Source organism: Triticum urartu, chromosome 2A (assembly GCF_056163025.1).
Source record: "Triticum urartu cultivar PI428250 chromosome 2A, HENAU_Tu73, whole genome shotgun sequence".
In the NCBI taxonomy this organism is placed as follows: Eukaryota; Viridiplantae; Streptophyta; class Magnoliopsida; order Poales; family Poaceae; genus Triticum; species Triticum urartu.
In genome coordinates this window covers 399,616,597-399,641,154 of record NC_141874.1, presented here as the reverse complement: position 1 = coordinate 399,641,154, position 24,558 = coordinate 399,616,597, and positions in this window count along the sequence as shown.

Below are 24,558 nucleotides of genomic sequence, written 5' to 3'. Positions count from 1 at the left end.
GCTATTTGAGCCCAAACTAGCTGAAACTAACTCTAACCCATGGATCCAAACAGGGCCAATAACTAGTGTACTTAGACCAGCATAATACAAGTTTGAATGCCTATGTTTTTTTGTTTTTAAATATTAGGCTTGTTGCAGCAAATAACACACATTTCCACTTCTTGTTTTTAAATATTACGTTTTTAACAATTTGGTCTTGCACATGTAGGTCATGCCGTCAGAGGTTTTCACCCACTGTTTAACCCTTTTTGCATATGTGGAAATGATTTGTCCATGAATATCAGTCAACAACAAAAAACTGAGATCTTTGTCTGCACAATGAACAAGACATTAGTTCACTACAAGATGGTACTAACTGTTATACCCTGTCTTTTTAATTCCTTTGCGCCGTTTGAATCTAGAGAACATATTTCTGCATATCCTTGTTTTCAGGCCTTTCCAATGCAGTTCACTGATGATTACCTCTCAAAGCACATGTATGGTCAAGAGGCGAGGAAGGTATTCATACAACACCCATGGTTTAATATTGAAGTGTTCCTGAAGTGTACGAAAGATGGATGGTTAATCATCCACATGCACTGGCCTAAAGTTGCAAAGACCTTCAACATCAATAAGGCTCAATATTCGCCTTCCGCTTCAGCAGTTTTCCAGATGAGATCCATCTGTCTATGTACCGTCTATGATGCTAATTTCGAAAGGTTACATATGTTGCATGTGAAACATGGTGATGGTGGAGTTGTATAATGGGGTAGCTAACTGTTGAAGCTATATGATGTTGTACTCTGATGTATTTCATTTATGAGATCCTACTTTCTTAATATGAAAATGTAATATATTGTGTGCTTAATATGAAATTTCAATTAGATTAATAAATGGATTATTAATAATAGGGCAATTAGCATGCTAATTGGGTTTTTCTATTGCAAACGGTTATTGAGAAAACATCATGGGCGATGACCTCAGTTTTGGATCAATGAACAATCATACACAACATCATCTTGAAAACTGTTTACGTTAGGCTACCTTGCACAAACGTTTACCACATAAAAAGTGTGTGTGATGAACAGTCTTTGCCACACCGTTTTTTCTACGCACCGTGTGTGATGGATTCAATAATGCAAATGATAAAATTGTTAATATCGTATGCGATGGCAATGCTATCACAAATGATTTAATGGGGAAAATTGTGTGTGATGTACCTGTGAAGGGAATGTTTTTCTTGGAGTGACTGTGTGGGATGTATATACGAACGAAAATGTGCTTCTTGGATTAACTGTGTGGGATGTACATACTAACAGAAACGTATTCCTTGGATTGACTATGTGGAATGTATATACGAACAAAAAAGTTTAGCCGGTACTGACTGTGGGATGTACTTACGACCGGAAACGATTTGACATGTGTAATTGTGTTTTTTAGCACAACTGTGCGTATAATCGTATTTGATCACTCGCCCGTCGCACACGACCTCATTTTGCCGAGCGTGTGAGCCAGGAGGGCCTATCCCTGACGGTTTCTGAGTCGTGTGGGAAGGACCCCCCTCCCCCAATCGCACACACTCACTCGACGACGGTTCCAAATGTTGTCGCGGAAAGGGGTTAAAAACCATTTGTATAGCACCTCGTTGTACCAGTGCATGTAAGCTCTTAAGGGCGCTAACTGGCCTGAATGTGCGGCAACCGCTTCACGTCGAGAGGGTATTTCACATGGGAGGGTTTTTTGGATGGGACCGGGGTGGCGGACGCATGTGTGGCAGCGGTCCGGATGCCTCCAAAGCCCCTTGGGTTGCTTTCTGCTTGAAGGGAAATAAACATCCGGACCGCTCCACAAACCGATGTGGTAACACGCTGGATGGCAAATCGCGTCTCGTCTGCTTGGTCCAGACGATTATGGGCGGTTTAGGGGTTCGCGTTGGAGATGCCCTGATAGCATTGTTTATTTTTGTTGCGGATTTCTTCAGTGGTTGAAAAGCGCTGCTATAGATCGGAGAGTAAACTCAATGATTCTATAAATTAATATTTTTTGTTAAAGTTGGCGCCACATCAGATGTAGCCTTAGAGCATCTATAGCCAAACTTAGCAAATGGCCCCCCTAAACGTATGTGGATAGCACCAAATAGCCCCTCAAAAGTCCCCTCAAACATGCGCGCTCCTCATGTCTAAACTGAAAAAATACATGCAAATCCATGCATGTCCGGCATACACATGAATATCACAAGATCATTGAGTAGTTCCACAATTTAAACATAGTTCATACATGAAATACATGGTTCAAATATAAAATTTATTTGAAGTGCGCAATTCAAACATTAAAACCCTTGGTTTCCTCCATGGTTTTCATCATGGGTCCACATATGCTCCACAATATCATTGACTAGCTGCACATGCACCTAGTCGTCTTGAAGATTCTGATGCATCTGTAGAAAATTCATACTTGGATATGCATTTTTTATCCAGGATGTGGACCTATTCTTCAGGCTTCTCGAAATCATGGGTTCGGGCTGCCCCTTCACACTTGTCCTCGACAATCATATTGTCCAAAATGATACAACATGTCACCGGCTGCCACAAAATCTCTTATTCCCATATCATTGCAGCTCCACGAACAATTCCCCAGCGATCTTGAAGCACAGTGAATGCCCTCTCCACATCCTTCCTAGCTTTGTTTGTTGACATGGGGATCGGATCTTGTCTTCGAAATTGCCGCTCACTTAGAATAGATATCATCTGCAAGGTAGTAGCCCGTGTTGTAGTCCTTCCCGTTGACACTATATTTTCCCAACGACACTTTCTCATTGTAAAGTCTCCTGAACATGAGAGATCGTTGAAGCACATTCACGTTGTTGTGAGAACTAGACAAGCTAAAGAAAGCACGCAAAATCCACAAGTCCTTTGATGCCATTGCTTCGAATATAATATGTAACCTTGGCACATCTCACACAGACCTTTGGGGAAGTTCTGCTATTACCAATGCATGCAATCAATTGACCCAAGCATACCTGAAAAGCCTCGTGTCGCTCCAATAGCCATCAACTTTTCTGTATCTTGCACATGTGGTTCTCTCGGATATTCTTCTCCAAACACCCGCACCATGGCGTGGGAAAATCTCACAGGGCTCTTCAAGCATGTGCTCTCCCCTATCCAGACCATCTCACCAATGGCATCGGCATGGTACCTAGTGCAAGCATCTTACATAGCAGTCATGATGTCGGTGTCAAAACCGGCAGAGCTCGGGTAGGGGGTCCCGAACTGTGCGTCTAAGGAGGATGGTAACAGGAGGCAGGGGACATGATGTTTACCCAGGTTTGGGCCCTCTTGATGGAGGTAATACCCAACGTCCTTCTGGATTGTTCTTGATGATATGAGTATTACAAGAGTTGATCTACCACGAGATCAAAGAGGCTAAACCCTAGAAGCTAGCCTATGGTATGATTGTATCTTGTCCTACGGACTAAAAACATCCGGTTTATATAGACACCGGAGGGGGCTAGGGTTACACAAGGTCTGTCAGTACCCCGATTCCAAGTCACATCGATCTAGCTGGTAACACCTCATATCACTTTGCGGCCTCACGCACGGTATTCCCACGGGTGTCGCCTTACCATGGCCCGGGACCGTTTGCGCCTTTTGGCTCACGTATATGATAGTGTCGCTAGCATCCATATGATAGAGAACCCGGGCCGACATGGCTAGCCGTGTACCCAAAGCGGCACTAACCCATGGAGACAGGCATACATGAATCAACTTCGAGCATGTCGGTCAGCAGCGTGTGAATCCGGGCTGTAGCACGAGGCTAACAGGACTCCGGTAAACCAGGCTGTAGCAGGCTAGGCAGGACTCCGGATGTCACCGCGTGACATTTCCCCAAAGGGACAGACACAGGAACGAAGTGAAACACATGTCGGCCAGTCAAGTGTCCTGAGCAGTAGTGCTGGGCTAGCAGGACTCCGGTGAACCGGGCTGTAGCGGACTACTATGGCTCAAGGAAGCACTAGACTACATTTCCCCATAAGAGAGGCTGCCAAGGATAAACAACTAGATTGTCGGATCCCACACATACCAAGCATTTCAATCATACACACAATATGCTCGATATGTGTAAATATAACATGGCATCACAACAAGACTCTACGACTCAAGTATTTATTCAATAGGCTCCAAGGAGCAAGATATTACAAACATGGGTCTCATGACCCAACATTCAGAGCATACAAACAACAAGCACAAGCGGAAGCTTAACATGTCTGAGTACAGACATCTACAAATGAAAAAGGCTGAGAAGCCTGACTATCTACTAGATCCTGCCGAGGGCACGACATCGCAGCTGAGGTATCAAGCTAAACGTCGAAGTCCACACCGAACTACTAGCGAGACTGACGTCTCTCTGCAAAACATAAAATAGGCAAACGTGAGTACAAATGTACCCAGCAAGACTTACATCAGAACTAACTACATATGCATAGGTATCAATAAAGAGGGTGGTGGAGTTTGACTGCAGCAAGCCAGCTTTGACTCGGTGGCTATCCTGAACTACGACTGCAAGTAACTCTTTTGAGGTGGCGCACACGAGTCCACATATTCACCATATCAATACACCACTATGGATCCGCTCCCGTCTCCCTACGAGAAGGCCATCCATAGCACTCACGCTTATCTTGCGAGTTTTAGAGTATCCACTTTCACTTGTCTATGAACTGTACAGGCAACCCAGAAGTCCATTACCGCGGACATGGCTATTCGAATAGATGGTGTTAACCCTGCAGGGGTGTACTTCTTCACACACGCTCTCACCACTTATCGCCGTTTACACGACATGTACTCGGCAACTTTCAAGTGGAAGCCCAAAGAGGGTATCGGCCACGGCCTACCTAAACACTCAAGTCTCTAGTCCAGGTTTATCGCCTATTCAGGTTCCATCCGCAGGGAGTCCGGCCGAAGTTTCCACATACGGCCCCGAACGATGTGTACAGGGTTCCGAGACACCAAACGGGCGCCCGGCATGCCCGGCCATGTGCCTACCGCATCACAGCCCACCCCTCCGGTCAGCGCTGCCCACGGCCTCTAGCATACTACAAACACCAGAAACTACTTGCAACTCCTGGACAGAGGACAAGGGTGATCAAGAAGCCGAGAGGGTCCATTGGTTTCGGGCCCAATGCGTGGTAGTAACTGTTTCATGGATCACAAACACAGAACTCAGTTCCTGAGGACGGCTTCAATCAGACAACCCACCATGTACTCCTACATGGCCTCTCACCGCTACCTTTACCAAATCGTGTTCACACACTTAGCTCACACACAGTAGGACATGTTCATCACTGTTCCAATTCATCCCCGATGAATCAGACCTGACACAACTCTAAGCATAGCATGCATGACAAACAAGCATGAATGAGTAGGCACATCAGGGCTCAAACAACTCCTACTCATGCTAGTGGGTTTCATCTATTTACTGTGGCAATGACAGGTCATGCAAAGGATAAAGGGGTTCAGCTCCCGCAGCAAGTAACAAATGAATCGTTGTTGTCCTAATGCAGTAAAAGAGAGCAGGAGTGAGAGAGTGGGATTGTATCGGAATGAACAAGGGGGTTTTGCTTGCCTGGCAGTTCTGAAGATAATATAGCTCTTCATCGGTGTCATCGAACTCACCATCGGAACCACGTCTACTGAGAGGGGACAAATACCGGCAAACAAGGAAGAACACGATCAATGCAATGCAACAATTATGATGCATGATAATGACATGGCAATATGATGTGATTTGGCCTAATGCAACTAGCATCACAATTAAGTGTAGTTGGTTTGAACCCAAGGTTCAAATCCAAACTCCACATATGGTTATTTAAATGCCATTCATTTGATTTGTCCAAAACAATAACCAAAAGTTGTTCTAACATGCATGAAAATGATACAGATGGATAGATTGGATTTTTCTGATCATTTTTCATATATAATTTATTTGATTTGGAGCTACGGTTGATTTTCTATGAATTTTAGAAGTTTAGGCAAATTTCTGAAAATAAATAAATAATTTAGATTTATTTAAAATCGAGAAATAGTTTACTGCGTCGGCATTACGTCATGCTGACCTCAGCGGGTCAACAGACTCGGTCCAGGTCAAACCTGACGCGTGGGTCCCGCATGTCAGTGTGACAAGGCAGGAACACAGGCTGACCAGTGGGGCCAGGTCAATGCTGACTGGGCAGGTCAAACCTGACAACCGGGGCCCACTGGACTTAATCTAATCCTACACAGAAACTAATCCAGGTTAATTAAGGGCTTGGGGCCCGTGTGTCAGTGAGCATGGGGGTTAGTTAGTGGTGTCATTAGCCGCTAATGACGATGCCACGTCGGCATGGCCGGGGTTAGGCCGCCGGCGACCACAGACCGCAGCGGCGTCGCTCGTTCCGGTGACTCCGGCGACGGGAGGAGGCGGGGTTGGGCCCTACGGCTGCGGCGCGATGAGGCGCATCGGGTGGTGGCCGTGGGCGGTGTCGGGGCGGTCAGAAACAGCAACGGCAGCGAGCGAGGCGGTGGCCGGAGCTCGGGTGGGTGCAGGGTTAGCGCTGCGGCTTGCAAACGAGCTGGCTGTCGCGCTAGTTTTGCTCTACGGATGTTGCGAGTGCAACGGACGCACGCGCGGAACCAAAAGGTCACCGGGGCTTCACCGGCAACGAGCCCGTGCGGCGGCGGCTACGGTAAGCAAGGGGGCGACGGCTACGGCGACCAAACGGAAGCGGGGTTTGGGGAGAAATGACCGGGGGCTCACCACGGTCACGAAGAGATGCTCGGCGGGCTCGGGGGAGGTCGGACGGCGATGAATTCGACGACGGCGATCCACGGCACCGAAGAGTAAGAAGATGAAGCAGCCGACGATGCAGGCCATCCCAGCGCTCGGGGCCAGGGTGGGGCGAAGCGGCGGACGATGGCGGAGCTTGCAAACGAGGTGGGGAGACGAGGGGAGAACGGTGGCTGCGGCAGCAGCGAGCAGCGGCGACGGGCAAGCTCGGTGGTCGCGTGGGAGAGAGAGCAGAGGCGGGAATGAGCACGGGGGAGAGTGCAAGGCGGTCGGGGAGGTTGCATGGCGCTCAGGGCCGTCTCCAGCTGCGAGCAAGCAGGCAGGAGGTGCGCGCGTCGGGCACACGCCCGTCCTCCTGGAAGAGGAGGAAGACGACAGGGAAAGAGGCGGTGGTGGGTTGGGCCTCTACTGGGCCGTGGTGGGGCGCCAGGTAAGTTTAGGCCAGTTAGGTTTCCCTCTCTTCTGTCTTCTAATTTTGTTTTTGTTTTCTAATTATTTGCCTCTATTTTGAGCTTAGGAAAAATACCAAGGCATTTCCTAAAATCCTGGAAATATTCATGGACACTTTCTAAATTATTTCAGTGGCCCAAAAATAGTTCCAACATTATTTGAACATTTAAATTATTTATAGTATTTTAAACGCCCAAAGTCAAATACAATAAGATTTAATTCAAAAATCCAGAATGGCCTAGAAATATGTGCATGATTTTTGGCAGAGGTTTTCACCTTTAACAAAAATCATGAACTTTTCTAAAGGGCCTTTGGGATCATTGAAAATATTTTTATTGAACCTAGTTGAATTCATTTGGTGCTAGGGTTTCTACAATCCCCATTTCAAGTTTCATGAAATTTAAACATGATGCATGGATGCAATGTCACTAGTTACAAGAAGATTTCTAGGGCCGTGACAAGGTCGGTTACAAAGGAGGAGATATACAATCTATATTGCCTAGCTTGCCTTCCACGCCAAGTAGAGTCCCATCCGGACACGGGACGAAGTCTTCAATCTCGTATCTTCATAGTCCAACAGTCCGGCCAAAGGATATAGTCCGGCTGTCCGGAGACCCCCTAATCCAGGACTCCCTCAGTAGCCCCTGAACTAGGCTTCAATGGCGATGAGTCTGGCGTGCAGTGTTGTCTTCGGCATTGCAAGGCGGGTTCCTCCTCTGAATACACCATGGAGGAGTTTAAATACAAGGACAGTGTCCGACCCAGCAAAATAAGTTCCACATACCACTGTAGAGAGAATAATATTCCCACAAATCTAATATGTTGACACGTTTTGACATCATGACATTATGCCATGGCCCGGTTTTTATTCGAACCATTTTTCTTAACCAGCTCCACACATAACGCGAGGCGGTTTCCTTGACACGTCTTGTCAAAGCAGAGATCGTGTTCCCCTTATCACGGGATTTTCATCAGTACGGATGTGGGTAACCCAACCGCGCCATCAATTACGGCGCCTGGGGAATAAGCGGTTTTGCCAGGCAAGTGGGGAGACACATCGCCTCTTCCGCCCTTATAAAGGGACAAAAATTTACTTTTTTCACCCACGCCTTTTTCCTTCTCGCCTACCCATTCCCGCACACTCGAGCTCTAGCGCCCAAGCTCGCGTTCTTCTTCTCAAACAACTCCAAGCATGTCTGGAGCAGGAGGCAAGTGGATGGTCTCCTCCGTCATGGAGGAGAACATCAAAAAGTTACGGGAAGCCGGATACCTGTCTGCGGATATCGCGCACCGGCTGCCAAATGCGGGGCAAATCGTCCCAACGCCCGAACCCCATGAGAGGGTAGTTTTTCTTACCCATTTTGTCCGCGGACTAGGATTTCCTCTCCATCCGTTTGTCCACGGGCTCATGTTCTACTATGGTCTGGATTTTCATGATCTGGCCCCCAATTTCATCCTCAACATCTCGGCGTTTATCGTTGTGTGCGAGGCCTTCCTCCGCATCAGGCCCCACTTCGGCCTATGGCTGAAAACCTTCAACGTCAAACTGAAGGTGGTGGGCGGCCAGCAAGCAGAGCGTGGAGGCGCCATGGTGGGCAAGATGCCTAATGTCACCTGGCTCAAGGGCACCTACGTGGATACCAGTAAGGGGTGGCAATCGGGGTGGTTCTACATCACCGAGCCGCGCGACTCCAACTGGGTGGCGGCCCCAAAATTTCGATCTGGAATCCCCACGTGGCTCACCTCCTAGAAAAAGAAGGGCCTGTCCTGGGGCTCTTCGGTAGAGTCGACCGGACTCTAGACCTGCATTCAGAACATGACGAGCAGAAAAATCAAGCTTGTCAATGTGGTCCAGGTTATGCTCTTCCGCCGGATCCGTCCGTGCCAAAGACGGGCATTTAATTTGTGGGAGTTCAACTCGGCCAAGCACTAGACGCTGCGAGAGCTCTATGACACGACACACGAGGACGTCTGGAGGGTGCTGTTCAAGAGCGCCGGGATTCCTCCCTTCCTCACGAGGACCGCGGACTGAGCGCAAAGTGCCGCACCAATCCGGTAGGCTTTTATATCTCTCAGGATATTTATTTGCCCCGGTTTAGTTATGTGCAAGATCTAAGCTTCCATGTCATTAACAAGACTGGATAGAGATAGCGGAGCAGCTTGATTATCCAGCCCCCCTGCCCGAACATCCTGCAGAAGCTCTTCTAACGAAGATGCTGACTCCGGCACCTTACGAGGTACTGGCAAAGAAGGCCAAGAAGAAGGCCACGGGGACCCGAAAGGGTCTCCGGCGCAAGGTTGTATCGGACTCATCGTCCGATGACTCCGACGCGCACTCCTCCCATGGAGACGAGGAGGAGGAGGAGAAAAGGTCTCCCCCCCCAGCTGGGGGAGACAAGAAAAGGAAGGTCGATTGTCGGTGTCAAAACCGGCGGATCTCGGGTAGGGGGTCCCGAACTATGCGTCTGAGGCTTTCCATATATTGTTCTTCGCTTATTTACTTTTCCGTTGCTATTGCTATCATCACTACAAAATACCAAAAACACTACTTTTGTTACCGTTACCTTTTGATATCGTTACCACTACTATCATATTACTTTGCTACTGAATACTTTGCCGCAGATATTAAGTTTCCAGGTGTGGTTGAATTGACAACTCAGCTGCTAATACTTGAGAATATTCTTTGGGTCCCCTTGTGTCGAATCAATAAATTTGGGTTGAATACTCTACCCTTGAAAACTGTTGCGATCCCCTATACTTGTGGGTTATCAGCTCTCTTCTCTCTCTCTCTCGAGCTATGACTTGGAATGAAGGATTTTTACCCAGCGATCGATTTGAGTCATTTCTTCCTCTTGTAGCTCCCTAGGACCATCAGTTGCAACGAATGGAGTGGTGTGGCTGAAGATCTGTCTGCTCGTTGTCACCATCAATCTCCATGAGTGAACCTAGTTGCGTTTGAATTTGTGTATAGTGGGAGGATGTTTTTGGCATGTGCAGAGAAGGTTAGACCCTCTTTCATTGTTACAAATCATTTGTTAGATGTGATTCAGACACTGTCACGGTCCCAACCCATTCATACCACACCTTCAACCAAATGCATCCTAAGACAGTGTCATAGTTTGTACCTAGTATCTAAAAATGTTGCCACCTCATCAGCGGTACCATTAGAAAATTATTTGGCACTGGTTCAGCAGTTACTACAGCCAACTTTGGTCCACACATCCAAGCAACCAAGCAGTAAAATACTAAATCTTTATGGCACGAAGGAACTAGACATCGGAACAACTAGGTGCTCCGGAGTCTGGGTCCCTGATTTTTTTTCCGCTACATTGGCTCGCCAGTGCAAGGCACCAGTGCGAGATGTAGCAACAGTTGTCTTTACACCGGTTTTGGCATACATAGTGGATGGTTGTCGGTGTCAAAACCGGCGGATCTCGGGTAGGGGGTCCCGAACTATGTGTCTAAGGCAGATGGTAACAGGAGGCAGGGACACGATGTTTTACCCAGGTTTGGGCCCTCTTGATGGAGGTAAAACCCTACGTCCTGCTTGATTTATTCTTGATGATATGAGTATTACAAGAGTTGATCTACCAAGAGATCGGAGAGGCTAAACCCTAGAAGCTAGCCTATGGTATGATTGTATGTTGTCCTACGGACTAAACCCTTCGGTTTATATAGACACCGGATGTCGGTGTCAACACCGGCAGATCTCGGGTAGGGGGTCCCGAACTGTGCGTCTAGGCGGATGGTAACATGAGGCAGGGGACACGATGTTTTACCCAGGTTCGGGCCCTCTTGATGGAGGTAAAATCCTACGTCCTTCTTGATTAATATTGATGATATGGGTAGTACAAGAGTAGATCTGCCACGAGATGAGAGAGGCTAAACCCTAGAAGCTAGCCTATGGTATGATTGTCCTTCGTCCTACACACTAAAACCCCCCGGTTTATATAGACAGCGGAGAGGGCTAGGGTTACACAGAGTCGGTTACAACGGTAGGAGATCTACATATCCGTATCGCCAAGCTTGCCTTCCACGCCAAGAAAAGTCCCTTCCGGACACGGGACGGAGTCTTCAATCTTGTATCTTCATAGTCCAGGAGTCCGGCCGAAGGTATAGTCCGGCTATCCGGACACCCCCTAATCCAGGACTCCCTTAGTAGCCCCTGAACCATGCTTCAATGACGACGAGTCTGGCGCCAGATTGTCTTTGACATTGCAAGGCGGGTTCCTCCTCCAAGTACTCCATAGAAGATTTTGAACACAAAGGTAGTGTCCGGCTCTGCAAAATAAGTTTCCACATATTGCCATAGAGAGAATAATATTTACACAAATCTAATCTGCTGACGTGTTTCGTAGCGTGACATCACACCACGGCCAAGTCTTTATTCGAGTCATTTTACTATCCCACCTCAGCGCGTTTAGCGAGGCGGTTTCCTTGGCACGTCTTGTCAAAGTAGAAATCGTGTCCCCTTATTCCGGGATTCTCATCAATACGGGCGTGGGTAACCCAACCGCGCCATTGATTACGGTGCTTGGGAGATAAGTGAGTTTTACCAGGCTGGTGGGGACGCATAGTCGCGTCCGCCCATATAAGGGGATAAGGATCCACCTTTTCATCCACGCCTTCTTCCTCCTTTGCCTATCCATTTCCGCGCACTCGAGCTCCAGCGCCCAAGTCCGCACACCCCACCTCAACCTTCTCCGTCCATGTTCGGAGCGGGAGGCAAGTGGATGGTCTCCTCCGTTACGGAGGGACACATCAAAAAACTGAGGAAGGTCGGATACTTGTCTAACGACATTGTGCACCGGCTTCCCGAAGAGGGGCAGCTCATCCCCATCCCTAGGCCCCATGAGAGGGTGGTGTTCCTCCCCCATTTCCTCCACGGACTGGGCTTCCCTCTCCACCCATTTGTCCGGGGGCTCATGTTCTACTATGGCCTGGATTTCCACGATCTGGCCCCGAACTTTCTCCTCAACATCTCGGCGTTTATCGTCGTGTGCGAGGCTTTCTTCTGCATCCGCCCCCATTTCGGCCTATGGCTCAAGACTTTCAATGTCAAGCCGAAGGTGGTGCGCGGCACCTAGGCGGAGTGCGGAGGTGCCATGGTGGGCAAGATGCCCAACGCCCCATGGCTCGAGGGCTCCTTCGTGGAGTCCCTAAACGGGTGGCAATCGGGGTGGTTTTACATCACCGAGCCGCGCGACCCTGAATGGGTCATAACCCCCGAGTTCCGTTCCGGACCCCCTACGCGGCTCGCCTCCTGGAAAGAGACGGGCCTGTCGTGGGGTAAAAAAGGAGAGCTGACCGGACTCCAAACATGCGTCCAAACCCCTAGTGGACAAGAAGCTCAAACTTGTCAACGTAGTCCAGGTTATACTCATCCGCCGGATCCTCCCGTATCAACAACGGGCTTTCAACCTGTGGGAGTTCGACCCGGCGCGGCACTGAACTCTGAGCAGGCTCTTCGACACGACATATGAAGATGCCTGGAAGGTGCTTTTCAAGGGCGCCGAGGCCCCCGCATCCGCTACCGAGGATCACGGATTCAGCATGCAGCGTCACGCTCGTGCGGTAAGCTGTTTTTACCTTTTACAGGGTATTAGTTTTTCATAGTTTGACTCCATGCGGGATCTAAGCTCCCTTACCTTTGACAGGATTGGCAGGAGACGTCCGGACAGATCAACTATTCGGCTCCTTTGCCCGAAGGCCCAGCGGACGCTCGCTTGGCGAAGCTGCTGGTTCCGGCACCCTATGTGGTGCCAGAGAAGAAGGCCAAGAAGAAGGCCACGGGGACTCGAAAGAGTGCCCGGCGCTAGGAGGTGTCAAATTCATCATCCGACGACTCCAAGGAGCACTCCTCCCATGAAGACAAGGAGGAGGAAGAATAGACCTCTCCCCCTCCAGCGGGGGGAGGGAAGAAAAGGAAGGCCGCCCCAACTGGGGAGGCCGAAGGGTCCAAGAAGGGGAAGACCCCTCCTCTGGACTACTCCACCAACGTTGACGACGGCGAAGAGGAGTGGCCGCATAGGGCCAAGGCCCTGGCGAGATTGCAAGTATACGGATACCAGAGTGATTCATAGTATTCCCCCATTGCACAGCTTTTCCTTACGTCGAACACGTTTATGCAGTCCACCCAAAGACCGGCTCGACGTGTCGTCAAGCGGTTCCCTGGATTCATCGGACATGAATTCGCTTCCGACGGCTACCTCCCCCATCCTATGGATGACGCCGTGGTGGCGTCCCAACAGGTTCCAAGCCAGGAGGAGATGGTCCTAGAGGCGCCACAAGGCGACCTCCTGGACTCCAGGCGTAAAGGGGATAGAACCCCCAAGGGCTCCAAGTCCGGCCTTGAGCCGGACACCACGCCGGAACCTTCAACGGTTCCGGACTCCGGTAGGCAGCCTCCTTCCAAGAGGAGCAAGCCTACCGAGATGGTGACCTCCGTCCAACCGGAGGCACCGGACAATTTGCTGGAGATGCTTAACGGCACCTCCATCGACGAGGAGCACCGCACTATTATGAGTGCGGTGATCCAGAAGATTCAGTCCGCCAAGAGCGGACTGACTAAAGCCTGTGCCAGCCTTCTAACAGGCTTTGAGGTAAGTAAAGAATAGGTAAAAATATTACCACATAGACAGTAGCCCCTGATGCTCTGTTCGGCGTTCGGAAAGAAAAGCCGAATAGAGGATCTAATAACATTCGCAGGAGTCTAACATAATCAAGTCAATATGCGTATGCAGGCTTCGCTGCTGGCCTCCGCCGCACTGACTGCGGAGGTGGATACGCTGAAGCAAAACCTCGCGCGGTGCGAGAACGAGCTCGGCCATGCCAAGAGGCAACTCGAGGAGAAGGAAGGTAAGTAATACCTTGCGCAAGTATATAGAGAAGATGTGGTTGCAAAAAATGACAGGATCAACGTGCTATTATAGGGGCCACGACCGAGGTGGCAACCCTTAAGAAAGCGCTATCCGAGGCCAAAAATAGAGCGGTCGCGAAGCATACAGAGAGAGGGAAGTAGGAGGCGCGGGTGGAGGAGGTGCAGAAAGAGCTCCAGGCTCTCATGAAAAAACACGAGAGTTGGGAGCTTGACTCGAAGACGCAAGCGTCCGAGCTTGCGGCAGCCCTCGAAAGCGCGAAGTCTGCCAAGGCCGAAGCCTAGAAAGCCCTCCAAGAAATTGGAGATATGAAGAAGATAGCGGCGGGTAAGGCATTCATTATGCAAAGCAAGCACGTGAAAGTGGATTACTTGTTACTTACCCGAGTCCGGAGCTCTCTAGGAGCATTCGCAGATTTGCCCCGTAGTGCGTCTGATGCCGCCGCCTACTACCGAGCCAAGGAGGGGAGCTCGGTGGAGAAGGTGTTCTGGTCTCAGTATGCTGAGGCCGAACACCTGGTGCCTTTGAGCGACCAGCTGAAGCAAATGGTCGAGCTCCACAAGGTGGCCGAACAGGCCATAAAGGGCCTCATAGTTCGGCTTTGGCTTGGAGAGGCTCTGCCTGGGAGCTACTTTGGGCTAGTGAGGTGGCTGGTGGATGCCTGTCCACGGCTTGAAGTAATCAAGCGCTCCGTCAGCATCGAAGGTGCCTGTAGGGCTCTTGCCCATGCTAAAGTGCACTGGGGCAAGATGGATGCGGAGAAGCTGGTGAAGGACGAGCCGCCGCCGGGCAAGGAGCATCGCATCCCGGAAGCGTATTATGAGGGCGTCCTGAAGGGTGCCTGCCTTATAGCGGATGAATGCTCCAAAGATGTAATTTTTTAGTAAACTCGCATTTGTGATCATGTACGCTGAAAACTTGTTCATATGCGCTAAGCAACGCTTTTGAATTTAAAATATTACCTTCTGTGCGGCCGTTTATCAAATTTGAGAGATGGCGAGTCGTTGGCTTCTACCCCTGTGCCACGAGTGCTGGGGTGTTCGGGATAAACATGAGCTCTCCTTTTCCCATTCTTGGGTCCTTCGAGGGAGGCGCTCAACACAATGAACAAGGCAATCGGACTATAATGCTTGAACACTCTCTCTTAGCCATAGAATTCTATAATTTTAAATTTCGGCGAAGCCCCTAGTGTTCAGAAGACCGAGTTCGGGGCAATATCCACGCCTTGGCCGGACAAAGCCGACTCCTCCCTCTAAGCGGCATAAGTCTTTAGGGACTCAAAAACCTCTCGAACAGTGACCAGCTCTCGCCTCATCATGACGGTCAGTTTTAACTTTCTCTACTGAGGTGCTTAGCCCAGCTCAACTGGGGCACAATCGCAGTAGTTCTCCTAGTCCTACCTTAGCTGATATAACAGAAGGTAAGGTACCAAAACATAGGAGCCGGGCAAACCCAACTATTGACCCAAGACATGATTCGGAGCCGATGCATATAATGCTATAAGTTCGGGGTGCCGCACTTGTGAAAGTGTTCGGACTTCTCACACCGTATTGTGGGGTACTTAAGCCCTTGGCGTATTGGACGTACCAAAGTGTACGGGTGCAACATGTCATTAATGAACATATATTCGTAAAAAAGAGTAATGCAATAATAGACGGAAGCTATGTAAAAAGGCTGCGATCAAAGCAGAACGATACAAATAGTGCGATAAGCAAAAGATGGGACTATTTAACATGTCCTTTCCAGGGGCGAGCTGCGGAATGTTATGTGAAACGGGTATACTGCTTGTTATAGAGACCACCTTAGAGTTCCATAGTGCGGTGTAGCTTTCTGCTTCCCTGGTTGTATCGTTTGTGTGGCAATTGTACTGCCGGACAGGCCTTCCGAAGAATGGAGTCCTGAAAATAAGAGAAAATTAAGAAATCGGCAGCCCCTAGTGTGATTTAAGCCGCGTGTCGGGGGTGCCTTATGGTGCCCCTCCCCCTGTGCCCATGGTATTTCCAGAGCGTAGTTATGTACGCGCAACACTGGTTTCGCAAGTTCGCGAGGGGTGGGGTTGGGGCCGCATTGCTACGCTTGCTCGGATCGTGCCATGCGGTCTTGTTGTAGGTTACTACGGGCGCGCTTGACGGTGTCTAGACATTTAATGGCCGGACTGGAGAATTGCCTTGAGAGGCTGCTTTGTACTTCCGCTGCGATAGCCGCCGTATGCTCCTCCGTTCGGAGAGAGCGTTCGGTGTTTCCATTGACCGTGATGACTCCTCGAGGGCCTGGCATCTTGAGCTTGAGGTATGCGTAGTGCGGCACTGCATTGAACTTGGCAAATGCGGTTCGCCCGAGCAGTGCGTGATAGCCACTGCGGAACGGGACTATGTCGAAGATTAACTCCTCGCTTCAGAAATTATCCGGACATCCGAAGACCACTTCAAGTGTAACTGAGCCTGTACAATTAGCCTCTACACCTGGTATGACGCCTTTAAAGGTCATTTTAGTGGGTTTAATCCTCGAGGGATCGATGCCCATTTTCCGCACTGTATCCTGGTAAAGCAGGTTTAGGCTGCTGCCATCGTCCATAAGGACTCTAGTGAGGTGAAATCCGTCAATAATTGGGTCTAGAACCAATGCGGCGAATCCGCCATGACGGATGCTAGTGGGGTGGTCCCTTCGATCAAAAGTGATCGGGCAGGAAGACCATGGGTTGAACTTTGGGGCTACTGGCTCCATCACGTATACGTCCCCTAGCGCACGCTTCCGCTCCCTCTTGGGGACGTGGGTTGCATATATCATGTTCACCGCCCGCACTTGTGGGGGAAAACCTTTCTGTCCACTGTTGTTCGGCGGCCGGGGCTCCTCCTCGTCATCGCTATGAAGCCCCTTGTCTCTGCTTTTGGCATTTAACTTGCATGCCTGCTTGAACACCCAACAATCCCTGTTGGTGTGATTGGCTGGTTTTTCGGGGGTGCCATGTATCTGGCATGAGCGGTCGAGTATTTGGTCCAAACTGGACGGGCCCGGAGTATTTGTTTTGAATGGCTTTTTCCGCTGACCGGGTTTAGAGCCTCTGAATCCGGCATTAACTGTCGTATCCTCAGCATTGCCGCCGTTAATGCGGCGCTTTTGCTTGTTGCGACGCGACCTGCCACTGCTGTCCTTGGTATCCGAATTACCAGGGCTCTTGGTCATGTTATTGTTGCGAGCTAGCCAGCTGTCTTCTCCCGCGCAAAAGCGGGTCATAAGTGTCATGTGGGCTGCCATGGATTTCGGCTTTTCCTGTCCTTGGTGCCGTGCAAGCCACTCATTGCGGATGTTATGCTTGAAGGCTGCTAGGGCCTCTGCATCCGGACAGTCGATGATTTGATTTTTCTTGGTTAGGAACCGTGTCCAGAATTGTCTGGCCGATTCCTCTGGCTTCTGAATTATGTGGCTAAGGTCATCGGCGTCTGGTGGTCGCACATAAGAGCCCTAGAAATTGTCGAGGAATGCGGCTTCCAGGTCCTCCCAACAACCAATTGATTCTGCTGGCAAGCTGTTAAGACAATGCTGAGCTGGTCCTTTAAGCTTGAGTGGGAGGTATTTGATGGCGTGTAGGTCATCACCGCGGGCCATGTGGATATGAAGGAGATAGTCCTCGATCCATAGCACAGGATCTGTTGTGCCATCATATGATTCGATGTTCACGGGTTTGAAACCCTCAGGGATTTGATGATCCATTACTTCATTTGTGAAGCATAGTGGGTGTGCGGCGCCTCTGTATTGGGCTATATCACGACGCAGCTCAAACGAGCTTTGTCTACTGTGTTCGGCCCGGCCGGATTTACTGTATCCGGAGTGACGATTACCGTCTCGTGCCGTGGGGCGCCCACGCGATCCATAGATCGATCTTGTTTGCCTTGCCTTGTCCTCCAATATATCTTGCAGGTCTGGCACATTTTCCCGTGCCTTGGTATTTTTGAGCGGCGTCGGGGTGCGGCTTGAGTGGAGGGCCAAGAGGCCTCTCTGTCGCGGCCACGGGGTGGCCGGTCAGGCGCATCATGCACTGGTGATGTAGGTTTAGGTGCTTCCTCCTCTAATCGGGGTAGCAACCTGCGCTTTGGGTAGCTCTTGGAGGGGCGTTCGAGTTCATACTCTTCGGCCGCAAGGACTTCAGTCCATCTGTCGGCTAGCAAATCTTGATCAGCTCTAAGTTGTTGCTGTTTTTTCTTGAGGCTGCTCGCCATGGCCATAAGCCTACGTTTGAAACGCTCTTGTTCGACGGGATCCTCCGGCACGACAAATTCGTCGTCGTCGAGGCTTGCCTCGTCTTCGGAGGGAGGCATATAGTTATCGTCCTCGACCTCTCTGTCTGCCGCTCTCTCATGAGGGCTGGCTTCTCCATCCTCCTGTGCTGAATCTTGCTAGAGGTGGTTGTCTTCGGCATTGTCCGGGGTGTTATTATCTCCCGTGCCGGGATCACCGTTTTTGCTTTGGCGGGATTTAGAGCGGCGCTGCTGACGCCGGCGCTTAGGCTGCTTCTTGGAGGGGTCATCCTCCGCTGTTCCATCGCCATTGCCTTCTTTTGGGGTGTCCGCCATGTATATATCATATGACGAGGTGGCTTTCCAGTGCCCTATAGGCGCTGGTTCTTGATTGTCTCCTGCATCGGCATCCATACCGTCGATGTCGGTTAAATCATCGACAGTAGCTACGAAGTGGGTGGTGGGTGGGCTTTGAATTTCTTCATAATACGCATCCCAACCTTGCTGACCATAGTCCGGCCAGGGCTCTCCTGATAAAGAGAGAGACTTTAGTGAATTCAGAATATCGCCGAAGGGCGAGTGCTGAAAGATGTCCTCGGCGGTGAACTCCATGATCGGCGCCCAATCGGGTTCGATCGGTAGGGGCGCGGAGGGCTCGGATTCTGGAGAGGAGTCCGGCTCCTTGGAGTCACGGGCTTCGCAGAGAATAGGGCTGGTGTTCGGCTCAATTGCCGTAGAGATTGCAGCCCCCGAGGCGGTGTCCAACCACCCATCCTCGATTGGCGCAGTTGGCTCCGAATTAAGGGTCGGAGCTGATGCGGGTGCGGCCTCCAGGGCACTGTTCGGTGGCAGAGCTAGATCATGCCCATCGTGACAGTGCAGCGCGCCCGGCTGCGGCTCGAATCCGTCAAAGATCAAGTCTCCACAGAGGTCCGTTGTGTAGTTTAAACTTCCAAATCTGGCCTGACGGCCAGGGGCGTAGCTTTCGATCTGCTCCAGATGGCCAAGCGAATTGGCCCGCAGTGCAAAGCCGCCAAATACGAAGATCTATCCAGGAAGAAAAGTCTCACCCTGGATCGCATCGTTGTTGATAATCGGGGGAGCCATCGGGCCTAAAAGTGACGACACAGAGGAACTCTCAATGAAAGCACCAATGTCGGTGTCAAAACCGGCGGATCTCGGGTAGGGGGTCCCGAACTGTGCGTCTAGGCGGATGGTAACAGGAGGCAGGGGACACGATGTTTTACCCAGGTTCGGGCCCTCTTGATGGAGGTAAAACCCTACGTCCTTCTTGATTAATATTGATGATATGGGTAGTACAAGAGTAGACCTGCCACGAGATCAGAGAGGCTAAACCCTAGAAGCTAGCCTATGGTATGATTGTCCTTCGTCCTACAGACTAAAACCCCTCGGTTTATATAGACACCGGAGAGGGCTAGGGTTACACAGAGTCGGTTGCAATGGTAGGAGATCTACATATCCGTATCGCCAAGCTTGCCTTCCACGCCAAGAAAAGTCCCTTCCGGACACGGGACGAAGTCTTCAATCTTGTATCTTCATAGTCCGGGAGTCCGGCTGAAGGTATAGTCCGGCTATCCGGACACCCCCTAATCCAGGACTCCCTCACCGGAGGGGGCTAGGGTACACAAGGTCGGTCACAAAGGAGGAGATATCCATATCCGTACTGCCTAGCTTGCCTTCCACGCCAAGTAGAGGTCCATCCGGACACGAGACGAAGTCTTCAATCTTGTATCTTCATAGTCCAACAGTCCAGCCAAAGGATATAATCCGGCTGTCTGGATACCCCCTAATCCAGGACTCCCTTAGTAGCCCCTGAACCAGGCTTCAATGACGATGAGTCCGGCGCGCAGTGTTGTCTTCGGCATTGCAAGGCGGGTTCTTCTCCATATTTCGAATGTTTGTAAAGCAGTCTCCGATCCCATAAATGTTTGGACCTCTTGGCTTCTGTGCCCAATAAGGGCCATCTCCCATGCGTCGAATGAAAATGAGGCGCCAAGGCATTTTTACATTCGCCCCCCTAGCTAGATAAATAAATTGTCTATTAAAGGGATGGGGATTGTAGGATCGAAAGTATGTCTAGAGGGGGGGTGATTAGACTACTTGACCAAATAAAAACTTAACCTTTTCCCAATTTTAGTTCTTGGCAGATTTTAGCTATTTTAGGACAAGTCAAACAATCATCACACAATTCAAGCAAGCATGCAAAGTGTATATTGGCAGCGGAAAGTAAAGCATGCAACTTGCAAGAATATAAAGGGAAGGGTTTGGAGAATTCAAACGATATTGGAGACACGGATGTTTTTCCCGTGGTTTGGATAGGTGGTGCTATCCTACATCCACGTTGATGGAGACTTCAACCCACGAAGGGTAACGGTTGCGCGAGTCCACACGGGGCTCCACCCAAGGGCAACGGTTGCGCGAGTCCACGAAGGGCTCCACCCACGAAGGGTCCACGAAGAAGCAACCACCCACAAAGGGTCCACGAAGAAGCAACCACCCACAAAGGGTCCACGAAGAAGCAACCTTGTCTATCCCACCATGGCCATCGCCCACGAAGGACTTTCCTCACTAGCGGTAGATCTTCACGAAGTAGGCGATCTCCTTGCCCTTACAAACTCCTTGGTTCAACTCCACAATCTTGACGGAGGCTCCCAAGTGACACCTAGCCAATCTAGGAGACACCACTCTCCAAGAAGTAACAAATGGTGTGTAGGTAATGAACTCCTTGCTCTTGTGCTTCAAATGATAGTCTCCCCAACACTCAACTCTCTCTCATAGGATTTGGATTTGGTGGAAAGCAACTTGGGAAGGCTAGAGATCAAGATTCATATGGTAGGAATGGAATGTCTTGGTCTCAACACATGAGTAGGTGGTTCTCTCTCAGAACATATGAGTTGGAATGATGTGTGTGTTCTGATGGCTCTCTCACTCAATGAGAAAGAGGTGGAGGGGTATATATAGCCTCCACACAAAATCCAACCGTTACACACAATTTACCAATCTCGGTGGGACCGAATCAGAAAACTCGGTGTGACCGAAATAGTAAACCTAGTGACCGTTAGGAATTTCGGTGGGACTGACATGCAACTCGGTAGGACCGATTCGGTTAGGGTTTGGGCATAACGTAATCTCGGTGAGACCGATTACACAAACTCGGTGAGACCGAATTTGGTAATTAGCTAACCAGAGAGTTGGTCAGGCAAACTCGGTGGGACCGATTTGCTCTTTCGGTGAGACCGAGTGGAACTTGGTGAGACCGAAAAGTTACAAAGGGGAAACACTGAGTTTACATTGCAATCTCGGTGGGACCGATTCGCTCTTTCGGTGGGACCGAAAAGTTACGAAAGGGAAACAGAGAATTTGCAACCCCATCTCGGTGGGACCGAGATCCTTATCGGTAGAACTGAATTGCTAGGGTTTGGCAGTGGCTAATGACAAGTGAAACTCGGTGGCGCCGGATAGGAAGAATCGGTAGGACCGAGTTTGGCTTAGAGTTTTGGTCATATGTGGATATGGGAAAGTAGTTGAGGGTTTTGGAGCATATCACTAAGCACATGAAGCAAGAGGCTCATTAAGCAACACCTCATCCCTCCTTAATAGTATTGGCTTTTCCTATGGACTCAATGTGATCTTGGATCACTAAAATATAAAATGAAGAGTCTTGAGCTTTTGAGCTTGAGCCAATCCATTGTCCTTAGCATTTTGAGGGTTCCACCTTCACATCCATGCCATGCCAATCATTGAGCTTTCCTGAAATAATTATCTTGGAATAGTATTAGCTTAATGAGCTATATGTTGTTATGAATTACCAAAACCACCTAGGGATAGTTGCACTTTCAGTCTCCCCCTTTTTGGTAATTGATGACAACATATAGATCAAAGCTTCGACAAATGATAATAAGCATGAAAGATATCGTCGCTTTGAGAGGTATGTGATAAGTAAGAGCTCCCCCTAAATTTGTGCATATTTAAAATTTGCTTTGGACTGCAAATGCACAAAGAGTTAGAATCATGGGTTACTCTTCCATGTCACATACATCTTGGTGGAGCGCTCAAAAAATGATAAGATTGAAATACATGCACTCATCACCAAGAATAGTGAATGATCACAAACGATAGATAGAATGATAATATTTAAGCAAGAATCAAGCAAACATTAGTGTAGCTTATGATCAAACACATGATCATCGATGTCTCACAGGCATAAGGACGTAGTATCTCACACACAAGCAAACAAAGTTCGAAAAACCACCAAATAAAGCAAGAGAGACAAACAACACTCTCTCTCTCGAAGCCGATGATCTATACTTCTTCTCTCCCTTTGGCAACAAGTTAGCAAAAAGTTCCTAGAAAATGCATAGCACTAGATCGACGCTCAGGCTTGATCTTCAGGTGGTGGTGGAGTCCGGATCACTCCAAGGACGAAGCCTTTGGTAGACGTGGTCGGAGTGGAAGCTGAAGTGGATGCTGGAGCTGGTGGAACTGAGGCTGTGGCTGGTGCAGACGTTGTAGCTCTGGTGTCAGCAACTGGCAGTGCAGACGACCTCGGACCTCGTGGAACCCTCGCAAACGCATGAGTCATGGTCCTGCCTCTCCTCTCATTATGTCCTCCTAGAGCTGCTCCACTGCAGACTGAACTTCTGTTACCTTGATGTCCAAGTCATAGAACCTCTGTTCCATGATCCTCTCTAAACTCGCCTGGTTCTAAGTCAGGGTGGCTATACTCTGCTCAATCCGCAGGGTGGACGCAATCAAGTAACTGAGCTGCTCTTGTTTGGTCTTCAAGAAATAGTTAGATGCCTCCGCTTGAGTAGGCATCCTGGCAGCTTTCTCCTTCTTCGCCTTCTCCTTCTGAGCTTGTGCATGGGCAGATGATGGTTCATTCTCTGTCATCACAACTTCATTGTTCTCAAAATCTGGACGGATGGGCAGGTGTTCCTTATCCAACAAATATACGCCCCGTGCCCATCTTGGAGTTGATGAGCTCCTGAATCTGAGGGGCATATCCACAGCTCCTCTTCTGATCTGCCGCAGTCCTTTTGATTGTTTCCACTATAAGGCTCATGACTTTGAATTTTTGAGGCACGTCAAAAACATGAAGAAAATTGATCGCGTGACCTCTGATCATCTTGTGATCTCCAGACTTGGGCAGAAGGGTGTGCCTAAGGATCCAGTTGATCGTAGGCAATCCTGAGAGCAGATAATGCACTGAGCCAAACTTAAACGTGTCAAGTGCTTCATTCGGAATCTCCTTGTACATGTTGGACATGGAGTTGTGGTCCATCTTTTTCTTGGCAGAAATGTCCAAGTCATCTGCTTGCTCCTCTGGGGCATTGATCAGATTCGCCCATTCCTCAACAGTAGAGTGGTACCTTATACCCTCAGACATCCATGTAATCCTCCCATCTGGATAAAAGTGAGCTGTGGAGTAGAACTGCATGATGAGTTCCTCGTTCCACTTTGTGAGCTTTTGCCCAACAAAGTCCTCTACTCCACACGCCTTAAAGCTGTCCTGAACTCCTGGGTAGTACTCTTCATTATCCTTGATATAGGTCCAGTCGACCCATCTCATGTCACATACAATTGGCTTCTTGTCAAGTAGCACTATCTCATAGAAATCCTGTTGCTCCTTTGTATGAAACCTGTAGTCCACTACAGTCCTTCTCCTAGAAGCATATGGATCTGCTTCTCTCCATTTCCTGAGCCCTGAGTCTCTCCTTAGCTTCATATCCTCAGCCACAGGATGAGCATCGTTGTGGTCTGGGATCTTGGGCTTGAGCTTCCGAAGGACACTCTCTTCCTATTCCTCTGCAACAGTCTCAGGTACTGGGGCCTTGTTCTTCTCAGTGGCTGGGATGCTTCTTGTGTTTCTCCTTGGTGCACTCTTAGGCTTAGATGCAGCCTTAGGTGCTTCCTTGGGCTTGGATGCAGCTCCCCCTGACCTTATGGCATCTCCCATAAGTTTGGCTGCCTTGGGCGCTGGTGCAGCTGCCTCTTCTTCCTCCTCTTCTACCATGATGGAGGCCTTCCCAAGCACTCTAGCCACAGTCTTCTTCACTCTCTCTTTCCTTTTCTTGCCCTCAGCTGCAACGGGCTCAATGGGAGCAGACTTCTCAGTTGAGGCTCTAGCCTTTGACATGGGCTGCCTGCCTGCTGGCCTTTTGATTTTCAGGCCT